Genomic DNA, 16,182 nt, shown 5'->3' with positions numbered 1-16,182 from the left:
CAGTGGTTCTCTATCCAAAGGTGCTCCCTGGACATAAGTCAGGAAAGAGTCTGTGCTTTCTCTGTACTCCAACTCCATCTCCCACTATATAATGTGCAGTCCTGTCAGTGGTCACTGGAAACATATTTAAGCAGTCAAGACTTTGCCAATGTAAATAAGATTACAAGATTATTACCAAATGGTTTCTTAAAATAGTTGACAAAATTTGCTAACAGACATTCTTTATTTGAATTGTCTGTGAAAACTCCTTAGATTTTATGGAAAATAAGATAATTTTTTTTAGATAATTATAGCCTATGATAGCCACAAGGATTAGTAACATATTTCCTTAAGTTGAAGACTATTCAGGTCATAAGTTCTAAGCAAAACTAAATAAGATTTGAAGATAAAATTGAAAGCTGTTTATTAATGAAATCTTTAACATGATTGTCACTTCCATAGAAATGTGCAAGGTTATAAAACCATACAACATTATAGTGAGACTCTAGATTTCATTATAATAAAATAAATAACTCTTTACTAAAGCTTTCCTTTAAATATTCATTATTTTTATAAGGTTAATATTTATATGTGTGATGAAATAAGGCTCCTCTGCAGTGTTTCTGCGTGGGTAGCTTATGTCAAAGCCTTGGGCGATATTCCAATTCAAGAAAAATCTGAATACTTCAGCCACTTTCTTGTGTGGACTATAGGACTATAGTATCTCTGACCTAATTTCCAAAAAGGTACTTTCTTAGAGATGCACACTCTATCAAAACACAGTGATTGTGCTATTTACTTCCATGCAGCTTAGGAGGAACTTCACAAACTCACAATCAATATTTGTATAGCACATGGATGAATGGATGGGAAATAGTGTTAATAAAGCAACCTTAGGGGAGAGAGGGTTAATTCTCCTATTCTGTAAATGTGTTGTGCTTGCTCTCTGGTGCTTTGGAATTGTTCATTTCAAAATTGTTCATTTCAAATGGTTTGAACATTCTTGTTGTTGTGATAGGGCAAATTGTGGTGAATAACAAGGAAAGACAAGATAAAAGGTAACTCAGAAAAATAGTTTTTATTATTTTATAAACATGACATAGAAATTAATGTGACTGATAAAATTTTACTATCCCTAAAATTTACATGAATATGTTGATGTGCATTAGAGAAAGAACAAAGCACAGAAGAGAAAAGGGAGACTTTCTAAGAGCAACTTAGGCTCCTGCCTACATGTGATAAGTATATTGGAGAAAGACATCAAGATGCTGTGAGATGCAATCACATACTAAACAAAATATACTTGTCTGGCATTTCTTCAAACAGGCTATGCACAGACATATGAGAATAACATATTAATTTTTCTAGTAAATAAAAGAAATGTAATAAGGTAAGCTTTATTGGTCCTTAATTACACTGACATGGTCAATTTTTACAACAAATAGTTTCAGAGACACGGAAGAGCCTGAGGGTCAACAATTTTGTATATCTATGGGTGCACATCAATGAACTGATCAGTGTTTTATGAGTCTGAGTGGGCTCTAAAATAGATTTGACACCAGTTTCTGAGCCCAACCCTTTTTATTGGTTTCAGAATTTCACAGATGAGTACTGTATTTGTTTTATTTCCCTCCTATGCACCCCCATTCCTTCTCAAATCCATGACCTCTTATTCTTTATTATTGTTTTACAGATATACATTGTGGAGGCTTGAAAGAAAGTGTCCCCAAAGGGGGTGACATTATGAGTAGCTATGATCTTGTTTGAGGAACAGTGTCACTGTGGAGTCGAGCTTTGAGATCTCATATATGTTCAAGTTACTACCCAGTGTCACAGTTCATTTCCTGTTGCCTGCAAGATGTAGAACTCTCAGTTCCAGCACCATGTCTGCCTATATGCTTCCATGTCCCACCATGATGATAATGGACTGAACCTATGAACTGTAAGCAAGCCACCCCAATTAAAAGTTTTCCTTTATAAAAGTTGCTGTGATCATGGTTCTCTTCACAGCAACAGAAACTTGAACATGCATATATGAAATCTGCTGAATTTACTGTTGATTACATAAATATGTGATTAAGGATGACCACTTGAGATTGTATCACCTATCAGGGGATTCAGCCCTGAGGAAGATTGATTTTCCCTCTCTCATCAATCATTAATTGCCTGTAGATTTTCATCAAAGATAGTGTCTTGTGAGATTTTTTGCCCATCCACATTGGCATGTCAGCTAGTGCTCTCATTGTTCAGGCCTTGTTTAGTCAACTATATTGTTGATATTCCACAGGTGCAGCTTCCCTGTCATTTACAGAAAACACTGTCTCACAAAAGACATTGTGGTTCCCTGGCTCTTACAATCTCTGTGACCACCCATCTTTTATGATGTTCCCTGAGCCTTAGATGTAGGGGTTGTGTTGTAGACTTACCAGCTGCATTTGGACACATTATAAGTCAGTTGTTCTTTAAATTTTGACAAGTGTTGATTTCTTTAATGATCTATGAATGCTGCAAAAAGTGATTTCATTGATGAGGTGTCTAGGTATAAAAAAATGTATTTATAATGTAGTTAGAAACCATCCTGGTTAAGGGAAGGGGAAGTACTAGGTTCTCATTTAGGGTCCTTACCCTCACCAGCCATAGGTAGGAGGCAAGGTTTACCTGCTCAGTCACAAATTAATGATGTAATAGAGACTGAGTGGGCCCCAAGTCCAGGTAGATAGCTATTGGTAACCCCCAAGATATAAGTGCCATTACTACACCTTTCAGAATATCTTGCTGTTCTATTTAGTATTAGGAGTCATGTGCTTTACAGCTAGGGAGAATTGTTGATTAATGTTCTCTCTTGGCATCTTATAGACCTCCTTATAGTACTATGAAAAGAGGCTTCCAGATCAGTTCCAGGCTCAATTTTCCATATCCTTCATCTGAAGTGTGTGATGTCTTCAGGAATAGTATCTTACCTTCAATTTTGGAGAGGCAACCAAGGACCATAGCAATAGTTTAAATTCTGTTGGGGGTCTCTTGGAATCCTCTGATCAGCAACTCAAGCGGAGAGGTTTCCCATGGCTGACACCAGTTTTTGTTAGACAATTTATAGCTTTGTAGGTAGCAGGCGACACTGTCATTCTAAGTAACATAATTTCATTTAAACTTTACTCATATGTATCTATAGATAAATAGATAAGTGACAGACAGACAGAAGATAGAAGATAGGTGTGTATAAATATCAATATTCATAAAATAATGTTTTCCCATGGCTTTGTAAGAGAATGACAGTTTTAGCTTTCTTCTTCTGTTCTCTGAGGGACCTCTGAGTCTCCATGTAAGAAATCTAATTCCAGCCGGGCGGTGGTGGCACACGCCTTTAAGCCCAGCACTCGGGAGGCAGAGACAGGTAGATCTCTGTGAGTTTGAGGCCATCCTGGGCTACCAAGTGAGTCCCAGGAAAGGCGCAAAGCTACACAGAGAAACCCTGTCTCGAATAAACCAAAAAAAAAAAAAAAAAAAAAGAAATCTAATTCCATTGAGACTTCAGTTACTAGTAATATGTGGGTGCTCCGGACAGTTCTGCCTGACCCCAGTTTTCTTACAATTCCAAGTAAATATGTGAATACCTATTTTTAGATTTACCCATCTACCATCTGACGACTGTTTAATGACATCAGACAACTCTGTGTAAAGCAAATAATTGCCAGCTTTGAACTGCCTGGTTTCCTGAGTCACATAAATCTTAAGATATAACCCTGTATTGAAAACACTGTGACTTGAAGGAGTTTATATAGAATTGTTTAAAAAATTGTTTTGTGGATTACATCATACAATTGGTATGTTATTAAATGTGGGGAAACGGGTAAACTTGTTTCTCCTTAAGAGACTATGAAGCATGTACACAGGTAATCAAAGAAAGGGCACATATTAACAAAAAGGCAGAACAGCAAACTTTCCTGCTAGTGTGCGGCTTCCTCAGCCATATTGTTAGAAATAGGAAATGATGACCAAGTCAGATATGACAAATAGTCAGCAAAGGGCAGAAAATAAAATCATGAAGATTCCTTAGTATAAAATAAAACATAGGCTAGGCAGTGGTGGTACACACCTTTAATACCAGCACTCGGGAGGCAGAGCCTGGTGGATCTCTGTGGGTTCAAGGCCAGCCTGGTCTACAGGGTGAGATCCAGGACAGGCTCCAAAACTATACAGAGAAACCCTGTCTCAAACAAACAAACAAACAAACAAAACATAGATATACTTTCATTCTCCCCAAGGTTTGATGCTATGTAAAAAACATAGATTAATAATAATAAGTGGTCATATTACTTGAGCATATGTTATCTGCTAGGTGTGATTGAACGTGAAAGTGCTAAACAAATGCTAACCCATGTAATTATTTCAATAACCTAATGATGTTGGAACTCTAATCTTCCAATGTTAAAGTTAAGAGAACTGAAGAAAATGCAAAGCTTAAATAACTTGCCTAAGGTTATTAAGTGGTAGGCCCAGTCCACCACTGAAAGTGTGGATCCAAAACCAGGTCTAGTCAGTACGCAACTCGTCTTCCTGTTAGATCAAAGATCCAAAAAGCTATAATCATTAGTAAAGACTTACAATGCTTGACAATTCATTTATATTTTATTTAAAATATCTACTTTTATTTAAGTTTTATGAAATACACAAATACCCATATACAATTACTTTATTGAGGATACCTGGACAGATTTAATTTTACCAATATTAATATATAATAAAATTTAGAAATTATCAAGCTAGAAGTCTAAGCAGTAACTTCTGGCATTACATTTCTTCCTCTAAATATGTAGCCACAGAGATTCACAAGTGAACTTCTAATGAATTCAGCAGAGATTAATTTTACTTGGGATTATTCTTTAGAATAAGTATGTTTCTGCATTTAGCACTTAGTCTTACAGTATTGAATCCAGTCTCCTTTACTGCCATTGATTTCATTGAACTTAAAGGGAGGATTTCTGTACTTAATTCAAATACCATTTATGCATCAAGCCAGTTGTTCATTCACTAGTAGTTCTGATTCTGATCATCATCTCTAGATTTTCTATTGGTTAATTTACCGTTTTGCTAAGTGGCCTAATACTCTGAGATGTCTCCACAAGCCTGACTCTTTGAAACTTACATTGGACTTAGAAAATGATATTTTCTTACTCCAGTGTTAACTTGATATCGGCTTTACAGCTTTTTGACTTAGTCTCAGAGGAGAATTTCTGATTTATTGACAGCAACTCAACACTGCTCATAAAAGCAGTCAGAATCGCACGTTCAGTTGTTCAGTGACTCTCCTATCTCCTCCAGAAAGTTTATTGATAAAGTTCTGGTCTCCTGGTTGCAGTCATAGAGGCTTCTAAGCACCAGTGAGACACAGAGAATCCTGGTCTTGGGTATTTAATAAGTGACACTTCAGACCTTCCATTTTCCTCTCGGGATCTGTCTACAGTGTGATTTACCACACATACCTCCAGCTTGAATCTTGGGAACTCAGCAAGCAGAAAGTATAACATTTTACACGTTGACCTTTGACTGGTTTGCTCATTTACTACTATCTAGGCTCTATAAAAATTGTGAGATGTGGTCTGTTACACCTAGTAACAAACTTTGCCTTTAATGGCAATACCCAGGGGAGGTTTGCAAGGAGAGGGATGATTTAGCCTTCATCAGTTATCTTTATCCATGTAAACAGCCTAAAACACCTGAATAAACTTGGAATATATATAATACCTGCTGACATACATGTGAAATATTGGATATATATATATATCCTGAGACTATATTTTAGCCTGAGACTTTTTCCCACATTGTTATTCACAGGCAGTCCAAATTGTGGCCTTCTCACTGGCTGGCACTTCAATCATGTCCTTATTTGGAGATAATGAAAGAAAATGATATTACTGAAAAATCTATATGTGATTTAGTATGATTTTTAAAGCTAATGTTTGTTATTATATAATACTCTTCCAATTTGCCAATAAGGAAAACATTGAAAGAGAGGATGAGTAACAAGAACTGAGTTGCAAACCTGATGTGTGGCAGAAGTAAGACCTAAAAACTGTACATCTGTGTGTACAGAGCCCCATGCTTTCATTCTCACACACAAATATGACAATACTGGCTTTTTCTAGCTGTTTTTCCTCTAGGCCGTTCTCCTGTATGTTTCTTGCAACCTTTATGTACTGAAGACATATTAGCCTTTGAGTGCTTTCCTTGATCCTTCTCATCTTGTCTTGTTTTCCTGTTTAACTCCATAAATTCTTGTTATTAGGACTGCTAGATTTCAAAATACTTTGAAATCTCAGAACACATTCTAGTCTTTGCTTTTTCCATAATCCTTCATAGCATTCTTGGCAAGAAACATCTCAGCAATATTCGATGTGAGGTACATTATCAGGCAATCTCTCCTGTCCCATTCACTGCTAGTAGATACAGAGGCTATACAGCATCAATGCTCCCTCTTCTTGATTTTCTCTTCTACACCTCCCCTCAAAATTCTTTACCTCTATAACTTCCTCTATCTCTCCCTTTCATTGTTCATATACTATAGCTTCAACTTATGAAAATTCATTGGTTTTATAATTCAAATATCCTAGGTTAGGATATACCTGCTAACACAAGAAATGGGTAGAGTTCCACAGTAACTTCTTGGGTTCATACATCTCAAGAAAGTAGAGGAAAAGTTCATCTTTTATGCTCACTCCTTCTCTTAATTCATTTGCGGTTCTCAGTCTGTCCATGTTCACTGCCAGAACCATGCATATCATAACACATATCAAGTTTTTCTGTGAACCAGTCTATAACTTCTCAGTGCTCAACTAAGTTCAAATGGCTTAAAGTAATGTTTATTATCAATTCCAATTTAGTGAAGTTACTGAACGGACCTTTTTATTGAACATCCTTTCATTTTGTTGCCTTTCTTTGATGAGTTATAAATTATATATAAACATTACACTTGTTATCTTAACCAGTACAATAACACAAGGGAGATAATTAAAGACATGTTAATGGTGAAAGAAGAAATGGAACTGTCATTTTTTTTTAAACACAATTGTCTCTGGTATATATACAACAATTTTAAAGTCTCAGAAAGACTTTTTCTGGTGGACAAATAGCTTGATTCTTTTGTTTTGTGACACAATGGGTTTAATCAGGGCTGTAAATGTTAAAAAGAGATTTGGAGAGAGAGGGGAGTTGACAGGAATGAGAGGAATAAAAGAGAGGATGAGAGTAGGAGTAACCAAAATGTATTGTACTATGTATGATATTATCAAAGAACAAATACAATACACATTATTTTATTTTTAAAGTTTTTCTTCATAAATTGTTTATACTTTATATTTATTTATTTACATTTTAAGTTTTCTATGTTTATATTGCACTTTATATTGTATGAGTTCTCTTTATATTTATTATATTTTATATTGTCTTTATACTTATATGAATATGAGTAATTACTAATAGCTTGTCCATATAAATAGGGCCCTGGAAGTAAAATGTTTGGAGTGAGTCACAAGGAAATCTGGGCTATAAACAGGTTCATATACACATGTATATAAAGAAGAAACATGAAGATATGTCTTCTAAGATATTTCCCTGGTGTTCAAGACCACCCAAAAACAAACATCTGGACGAAATAAACAGGTAAATTGCCAGTTGCTATTAACACAATAGTCATCCTGGAATGGTCATACTGGTCATATGAATGGGATGATTAGAGGACTGATACAATTTTACTCCCCTAAACCCACCTAGTGCAATTGCATCTAAATGTCCAAATGTCCTATACTGAACTTCTGATACAAGGCTATGTCTTGGACAAACCAGCTAGGCCTTTCTCCTTGGAGCCAAGACACCTCATTCATCAATGGGTTCCAGATTTAATAATCTGCTAAAGTTGACACCAATCAAGGGTTTCTAATATTTTATTGGAAGAACTGTATTTATCCTTCTACTCTTCCTTTTTTCTTCCTGTGTCGTCAGTGTTACACAGCTCCCTTGGTAACTGTTCATCAGCTGTGTCCCTAGAGACTAAGTCTCTATTAACAATCTCCAGAAATAGACTTGGGTTGAGTCTCCTTGGTGGTTCATATAAGCTAATGGTCATCATAATAATTAATTCCTCATTGACGCTAGCTGTTTGAAAGCCCTCCCCTGGCTCTGTTTATGGCTGTGTCTTCAGTGGTACTAATGGAGCATTTTTGTGTGTACCTCACATTAGCATCAGTCCTGGTCAGTGGTAAAGTTTAATTCCTAGAGAATCTTAGCAATTCCAGTGCCACTCTCAATAGTACATTTCAGATAGACTTGGTAAGTGAAATATTCTTTGGGTTTTTGCCATAGAACACATGATGTGAAATATTCTGACTTCTCATAGTATATGTATACTAACATGAACATTTGCTTCACTTGCTTTATTATTTCCTCTGCTATATGCCAAAGAAACTCAGGCATTTCTACTTATGATTTTTTTACAATCATTCTGTCCAGGATTCTAAGAGTCATTCCTGCAGCAAAACTGTAGTCTTTGCCAGGGTGTTAAATTCTGTGTCCTGAGAAAGTGACCCCAAGAATTCTTCCATAGCCAGTCTTACTACTGAGCACTATTCAAATCCAGCAGCAGGAATATTGTTTTGACTCCCGATAGTATATATGAGATAAATTCTTACAAATTATTTTATGTGTAATCCCTTCCTTTGATCAGAGATGTGCCTCCTCTATCCAGGTAATGCTGGAACTTGTCATTGTCAGGATAAAATGGGGCAATAATGCCTAAAACAAGGATTGTCACATCATGGCAGAGAAAGGCATTGTCAGTGTATTCTAGTTCTGTTGATTGCTAGTTCTTACTGTGGAGGAATAGGCAACCTCTTCACAAAGCCAGGGGCTCTAGAAAAGCTGCCAAGTTAAAGAGCCTTTCTACACAGGGCATCCAGGCAGATGTCTCCAGTGTGTATTTTAGGGCTCAAGTATATCCCACTAGGACCATTATGTTCACATACAAGAATAGTCTCTGCTGTGTACTTCCTTTATTTTTGGAAATCTGTTACTAAACAATTTTATATTCAGCCTGACATTCAGCTATGCTTGCCCTTGCACTGCAAAGGAGAAGAGTGTCTTTGTGAGGCCCTTTAGACTCACTAATAGCCATCAACTGCTTTTCCAAGGCACAGTCTTTCCTTTTCTATTTCATGTTATAAATAGAACCTTTCAGTAGCCCGCCAATTCTACTCTTATTGTAGCTACCTGTTCTAGTTTGCTTTCTGTTGCTGTGACAAAACATTGACCAAACACAATGTTTGGAGGAGAGGATTTATTTTGCTGACATAATTTATTTTCCAGTCTATCATTAAGGACAACCAAGGAAGGAAATCAAAGTGGGAACCTCTAGGCAAGAATTGAAACAGAGACTATGGAGGATTGATGCCCAGTGGCTATCTATTAGGCTCAGACTCAGATCTTTCTTGCATAGTCCAAACTCACCTGTTCAAGGAAGGAAATGCTGAGAGTGGGTTGGACCCTCCTATATCAATTGCAGTAAATGGAGGCTTTTATCTGTCCTGCACCATCCCACAGTTGCTTCCAAATAATCACTCAGAGGCTTATATTAATTATAAATGCTCAGCCAGTAGATGGGGCTTATTAGTAACTGGCTCTTCCACTTAAATTAACTCCTAAGTCTTATCTATGTTTAGCCATGTGACTTGGTACCTTTTCTCAGTACAACATTCTTAACTTGCTTCCTCTTCATCTGGCCCATGACCCTCTGACTCTGCCCTTCTTCTTCCCTTCCTTAGTTTAGTTTTTCCACCTAACTTTATCCTGCCTGGCTATTGACCAAGCAGCTTGTTTACTAAACCAATCACAGCAACAAATCTTCACAGTGTACAGAAGGATCAACCCACAGCAAATTGCCAAGAAAACGAATACGCCACAGGAATGCTCATAGACTTTAGTAGAATAATAGAGGCAGTTTATGTTTAGGCCCATTACCTACCTAGTCTCAGGTTCTTGGCCACTTTAACAGTGTCAGGTATGGCCTCCATCTCACAGAGTGGGCCTTAGATTCAATAAAAGTAGTGGTTGTTTACTCCCATAATATTTGTGCCTCTGTTGCACCAACGTACCTTGCAGGCAGGTTGCTGTTGTAGATCAAAGGGTTTGTAGCTGGATGATGTTGATGGTTATATTTCTCTTTCATTAGCACTCAGAGAACCTTCCAGGCCCTTGGATGCTCATCATCAGGGGTAAAGCTTCTAACTGGGCTTGTATCACAGAGAATGGGAAGTAAACACAAAGTCCCACTTCAAACTGAGAAGCTATTTGCAATGGATATCTGCTGAAAAAAAAAATCAAACTCAGTTTTACTGAGTATATCAACCATATTCTAGGGCAGGCCCATTACCAGGAGTAATTAGCCAACACAAAATGAACTCTAGTTTGTTTTTTGTTTATTTTTTGTTTGTTTTTTATGTGCATTTTATATGTACTGTTTTTGATTTGGTTTTGTTTGTTTGCTTGTCTGTTTTGCTTTGGATTTTTATTTGTTCATTTGTTTCTTATTGTTTTTCTTTGGGGGAATTTTTAGTTTGTTTGCAATTTTTTTCTTGAGAGTGAGAGAGAAAAAAAGCATGAAAATTGGTGGATAGGAAAGTGAGGGAAGATATGGTAGGAGTTGGAGGAAAGAAAGGAATATGATCAAAATATACTGTATAAGAAATGTTTTAAATAAAAAGTAAATTAATTTAATAAAACATAATCCAAAACCTCTTAACTATGGGTTGATTTAAAATCCAAAATAAGTATGTTTTATTATTGCAAAAGAACCAGGCAGAACTGCAATCAGATCAAAGCAAACCAAATTCCAATAGCATAGCTCCAGATTTTGTAGGTCAATGCCTAATATCAAAAATTTACTTGTAATCTTCTGGACCCCGAAGGCTTTGGCTATCCTCTCCTTTCCATGCCATTCCAAGCACATAAAACATGTCTGATAGGTTCAGTCTGGCTCTACTCCTTATCCGCTGGTATCCTTTATGGTTATCCCATGGGCTTGACATCTCCAAGCGTTGTAGTCTCCACTTCAACCGAGGTTGTCCCTTTACCAAGGGCCTCTCCTGGTCACTTCAGGGATTCCAACCCTATCAGATAGGCCAAGCCTCAGCTTTTCCCCATGTCTACTTCAGTATTATAGCTCTCATGCTGCCCCAAACAGTACAATCTAGGAGATTCTTAACAGATTACCAAGTTAGGCTGCCAGCGTGGGGTGTAGCATTGGCCCCCTCTGGACCACAGTTTGTATGCTGACCCTGAGAAAGTACTTCCCAGAATAATTCACCTCACTGACATTCATCTCTTACTCATAGCTGATTTTTCAGGCATAGGTAACCAGCATCAGTGTCCCAGTAAAGCAAAGGCTTATCTTCAGTAGTACAGGATTCTTGTTAATCACAGCCAATTGCTGAGACTTCAGCAACATCTCACTACAAGCTACATATTATTTACTCATCATGTTATAGGAGTAGTCTCATGGAGTCTTTGAGGAACTCTCAAACTACCCTCTGAACTTCACAAGCCATGCCTCCATTGCTTGTATGGCTCTCAGCATTATCTACCAGGTTCACACAATAGTTCATTAAGCTCTGAGCAATCAATGGCTTTCTAGTCATTGCTCCGTAATCTTCCCCCAAAACATGATCAGGTCCTTCTCAGAGACATCCTACTCCCAGTATCAATTTCTGTTTTAGTTTGCTTTCTGTTGCTGTGTTGAAATACTGACTAAAAACAACTGTTGGAAGAAAGGGTTTTGTTTTGTTTTGTTTGCTTAAAAATTCTATTCCATCATTGAGGGAAGTCAAGGCAGGAACTCAAAATGGAATTAGGAGGCAGAAATTGAAGCAGAGACTATAGAAGAAGGCTGATTACCAGCTCACTGCTTCTGGCATGCTCAGCTACTTTTCTTACACGGTTCAGGTTTACCTGACCAGATATGGTAACATCCACATTCTACATCAATTATTAAGCAAGAAAATGCCCCATACACATTCCTACAGCCCAATCTGATGGAGGCATTTCATCGGCTGAGATTTCCTCTTCCTGGGTATATCTAGATTTGTCTCAAATAGGCAAAATCTAATGAGCTTCCCAACTGTCTCTCAATGTTTAAAATTAGTTTCCTTATTTCACCTGTCACATAACTTCCTCCACTAGGGCTTTCCCTAAGGTCTTCATTGGGTAAAAACACAATGGCAGGAGGTTGTCCTTCTTACCCACTATGGTGCAGATGAGGTAGTCTCAAATCTAATTTCATCAGCTATTTTTATGGCTTTTATGTTATTAGACATGTAAGAGAGTTATAAGGGGGTGTGACAGTGATGGAAAATAGAGAATAAAATGAAGCTAGAAAGCCTATAATATCACTATATATATATATATATGATAAGTAGGAATCAGGTAGAGAGATCCTAGGTTATAGTACAGCTCCATATATGTACAGACACACAACAAAGCCTATGGATGTTGTTAGGAAAACCTTGATAGTCTTATGTCTCCCAGGAGGAAACTCTTTAGTATTTCAGCCTGGCTAGATGGTTGATTGAGAGAAGCTCATGAGAAGTGTGTGCTCCACACAAATGCACTGATAAATCCCAAATATAGCAGCAAGGACCTCGATCAGTTATAGGCTGTACAATTGCAGATCTAAGAGGTGTATTTTAAGGCTTCTCTATATTGCTACTATAAACGCAAGAGACAGACCAGATCCGTTTGTATAGGAAATCTACTTTTGTTGCATGAAGGACTGCAATCAGAACACTGCCAAGAAATGAATAACACATTCCCAAAGGACAATAATATCATTTCTCCACATGAATAGATAAACGGGTGATATTTCACCAAGTCCTACTCACTGTTAGTGTTTGAGTTCTCCTTGTTATCCGTGCACTCCACATTTCAAACGGCACTTGCTTTCCATATAAGAAGAGAAAGATAGCAGGAGAGTGCATGCCCAGAGAAAAGCCAGATTAGGATACAGTGAGAAGACAGCTCCTTTGCAAGCTACTAGAACAGGTCTCGGGAAATTTCTAAGTTGCAAACACTCAATCTTAGACTCCCAGGCCACCCCCACCCCCCAATGGTTGTAAACTCCAGTCATCTAAATAACTGTGTATGTGGTATTTTGTTGTGGTGACATTAACACAAAGCAGAGTAATCATATCATTTCTTAATCTTGAGTATAACAGTGATGTGTGTGTGTGTGGGGGGGGTCGGTATGAGATAAGTGAGAACTTTTTAAAGAGCTTTTGAGTAGATTATTATGAAACTGCACAACTGTCTCATACACAGCAGTAACGATTTCTGAAAGATAATTTTGACATCAAACTAAAAGAACTAGAAGTTGCTTTATTTTCTGGCTCACCTTTCCTCTGGTAGAACTAAATTCAGATTCTATCTTCTTCTCATATTTAGACAGCACACATGTCTTTGGTACCAGCTTCCCTAAAGTGATGCTCAGATCTTTCTGTAGTATCCAAGGATGAATTATATTTATTTGAATAATCCTATGAATTTATGTTAAGTGATAATACGTTAATTGGCATGTAATAGTAGCTCAAATTGTTGGCTTGCTTTCATTCACTGGACATGGCTCTTTGAACACTGCTTCCATGTTATCATTTTAGTTGCCCTGTGTCAATGGCCAGTGGTTATAAAAGATAAAGATCATTTCTTTTAAAATTTAATATTTTACTGTACTTTAAATTACTTTAGCCTATGAAGAGTCCCAGTTTTCATATTTTTTAGGTTCTTTTGCCTGAATCATTTTACAGTCAGTACTTTCAAATAAGTCTTTTTTTAAATATTAAAAGTAATTAATATGATCGCATGAAACCTATTGTTTCTAGTCAATGCAGGGAAATGGTTTGCGTGACCCCTGAGGATGTAGTAAAAACCACTCACACATTTTATTATGTCCCATGTGTTTCTAATTTGGCTATTTCAAAACTATCTAGCATGATATAACTGAGAAACAAAACTTCTCAAAGGAGGGTTTTGTTTTTCATAAGCTTCATTATAAAATTTCTTGCAAATAAATAAAACATCATACACCAAAATTAACCAGATCCAATATTTACACATAGGATGAACTTGTTCATAGCCAGAATAAGGCATTCATATGAAAGCTGTGGAGATTCAAATTCAATTTTGTATTTTCAGTATCAACTATATTTTATGCACTTATTCATCACCAAGACCAGAAAATCCACACCAGAATTAAAACTAGAAAAACAATTAGTATTCTGTCACCTTTTGTAAGTCTTGTCTATTACCTGCATGCTACCCACCCTCATTCCATATATATAGCTTTTCTTTTTTTTTTTTTTTTTTTGGTTTTTTCGAGACAGGGTTTCTCTGTGTAGCTTTGCGCCTTTCCTGGAACTCATTTGGTAGCCCAGGCTGGCCTCGAACTCACAGAGATCCACCTGGCTCTGCCTCCTGAGTGCTGGGATTAAAGGCGTGCGCCACCACCGCCCAGCAAGCTTTTCTTATTGTATTTTCTTTATGTTATACTGTACCCACATATATATTTATTTACATATATTATTGTCTAGATTATGTCTAGAGAATATGCGATTCTCTCTCAAAAATATTTTTAAAATATATTTTGTGCCCCAAAATAGATCATTTCTCTCTTTAAAACACACTAACAATTATGTAGACTCTGAAGAGAATTCAGACAACTAAATTTCCAGAAATACATCAATTATTCTCTCACAGGAATTATTCCCCACCCCTAGCAGAAGGGGTCATTATTTTAAATAACAATGCCAACTCCAACTTTTATTTAGAACTTTTGTTAGATCCTTAAATTCATAACTGTAGTTATTTACAAAATCAATGAAAGAAGTATTAAAGTTGGGAAACTTTAAAATCCCCCACCAAAGTCAACTGTGAATGCTGACTGATGTCAAGCCAAAGAAGCTAGTACTGAATATCCTTTTCTTCTACATGGGCAGCAGTTTTTATCATCCTAACATTTCTAATAACAACAATGTTGCAAGAAAAGCCAAGAATGAAATATGGGAATTTGAAAGGCATAATTCTCACCACACACACACAGAGAGAGAGAGAGAGAGAGAGAGAGAGAGAGAGAGAGAGAGAGAGAGAGAGAGAGAGAAAATAAAGCACAGTTAACTACTCCATATTATCACAAACCGAATTTTTGCAACGCCCCAAAGCCAGCTAAAGGCACAATATGGGCAAATAAGAAGACAGTAGCTATATTCTTGACTCACATGACTCATAGATGATCATATCCTGGAAGCCTCTGCTTTTCTGTTTTTAACTTTAGAATTCCTACATCTACGAAAGTGTTTCCAGACAAGCAGCACTTGATGACCTTTGCACTCAACTCCACTTATATTCTCTTCTTTAGGGACTTCCACACACTTGCTTAACAAACAATAAAACAATGTGGAGAGTCCAACAACTCATTAAGCATTTGCACTGCAGCTTTCTCACATTAAATCCAACTATTCTCACATATAAAAAAAAAGTAAACATTATCCTTGCTAAATTACTCATTCCAGATGAGAAAATTATTTTAGAAATATAAGGCTTTGAAATGTAAATAAATATCCTCAAGAATAAGGACCCAACATGAAAACATAAAACTTTAGAAATTTGTAATAACCACCAGTACAATTATCAATTAAAATAATAGTAATTTAAAATGTAGCTAAAAATGAGAGTGGCATCGTGAAAAACTGTCACAAAAGCAGTTTGAAAACATATTGTAAGAAGCTTATACTAATGGCCTCTGAGGATGTTAGCATCATTCCTTGGCTCATGGCCACAACCTACCCTGCAAGTCTTTGGACAAGTATACCAATGTTAGTTGTACAGAGTCATGGATCATTTTAGTACATGGTCTAGGAAATGCCAAATGAGAGATCTCTGGAGCCATCTCGAGGATTTCCTAATGAGGAAAATTTGACTTAGATTTATTTACTTTATGTGCACAAGTGTGCTTATGTATGTGCATCACATGTGGACCTGATGATAGTGGAGATCAGAACAGGGTGTCTGATCCCCTGGAGGCAAAGGTATAGAGATTGTGAACTACTGTGTAACTGCTGGGAATCAAACCCGGGTCCTCTCCAATGATCTACTGGGAACTAGATTGGTGTC

The sequence above is a fragment of the Peromyscus maniculatus genome, chromosome 15 (assembly GCF_049852395.1).
Source record: "Peromyscus maniculatus bairdii isolate BWxNUB_F1_BW_parent chromosome 15, HU_Pman_BW_mat_3.1, whole genome shotgun sequence".
NCBI classification, from domain to species: domain Eukaryota; kingdom Metazoa; phylum Chordata; class Mammalia; order Rodentia; family Cricetidae; genus Peromyscus; species Peromyscus maniculatus.
Note: the sequence above shows the minus strand (reverse complement) of the source record.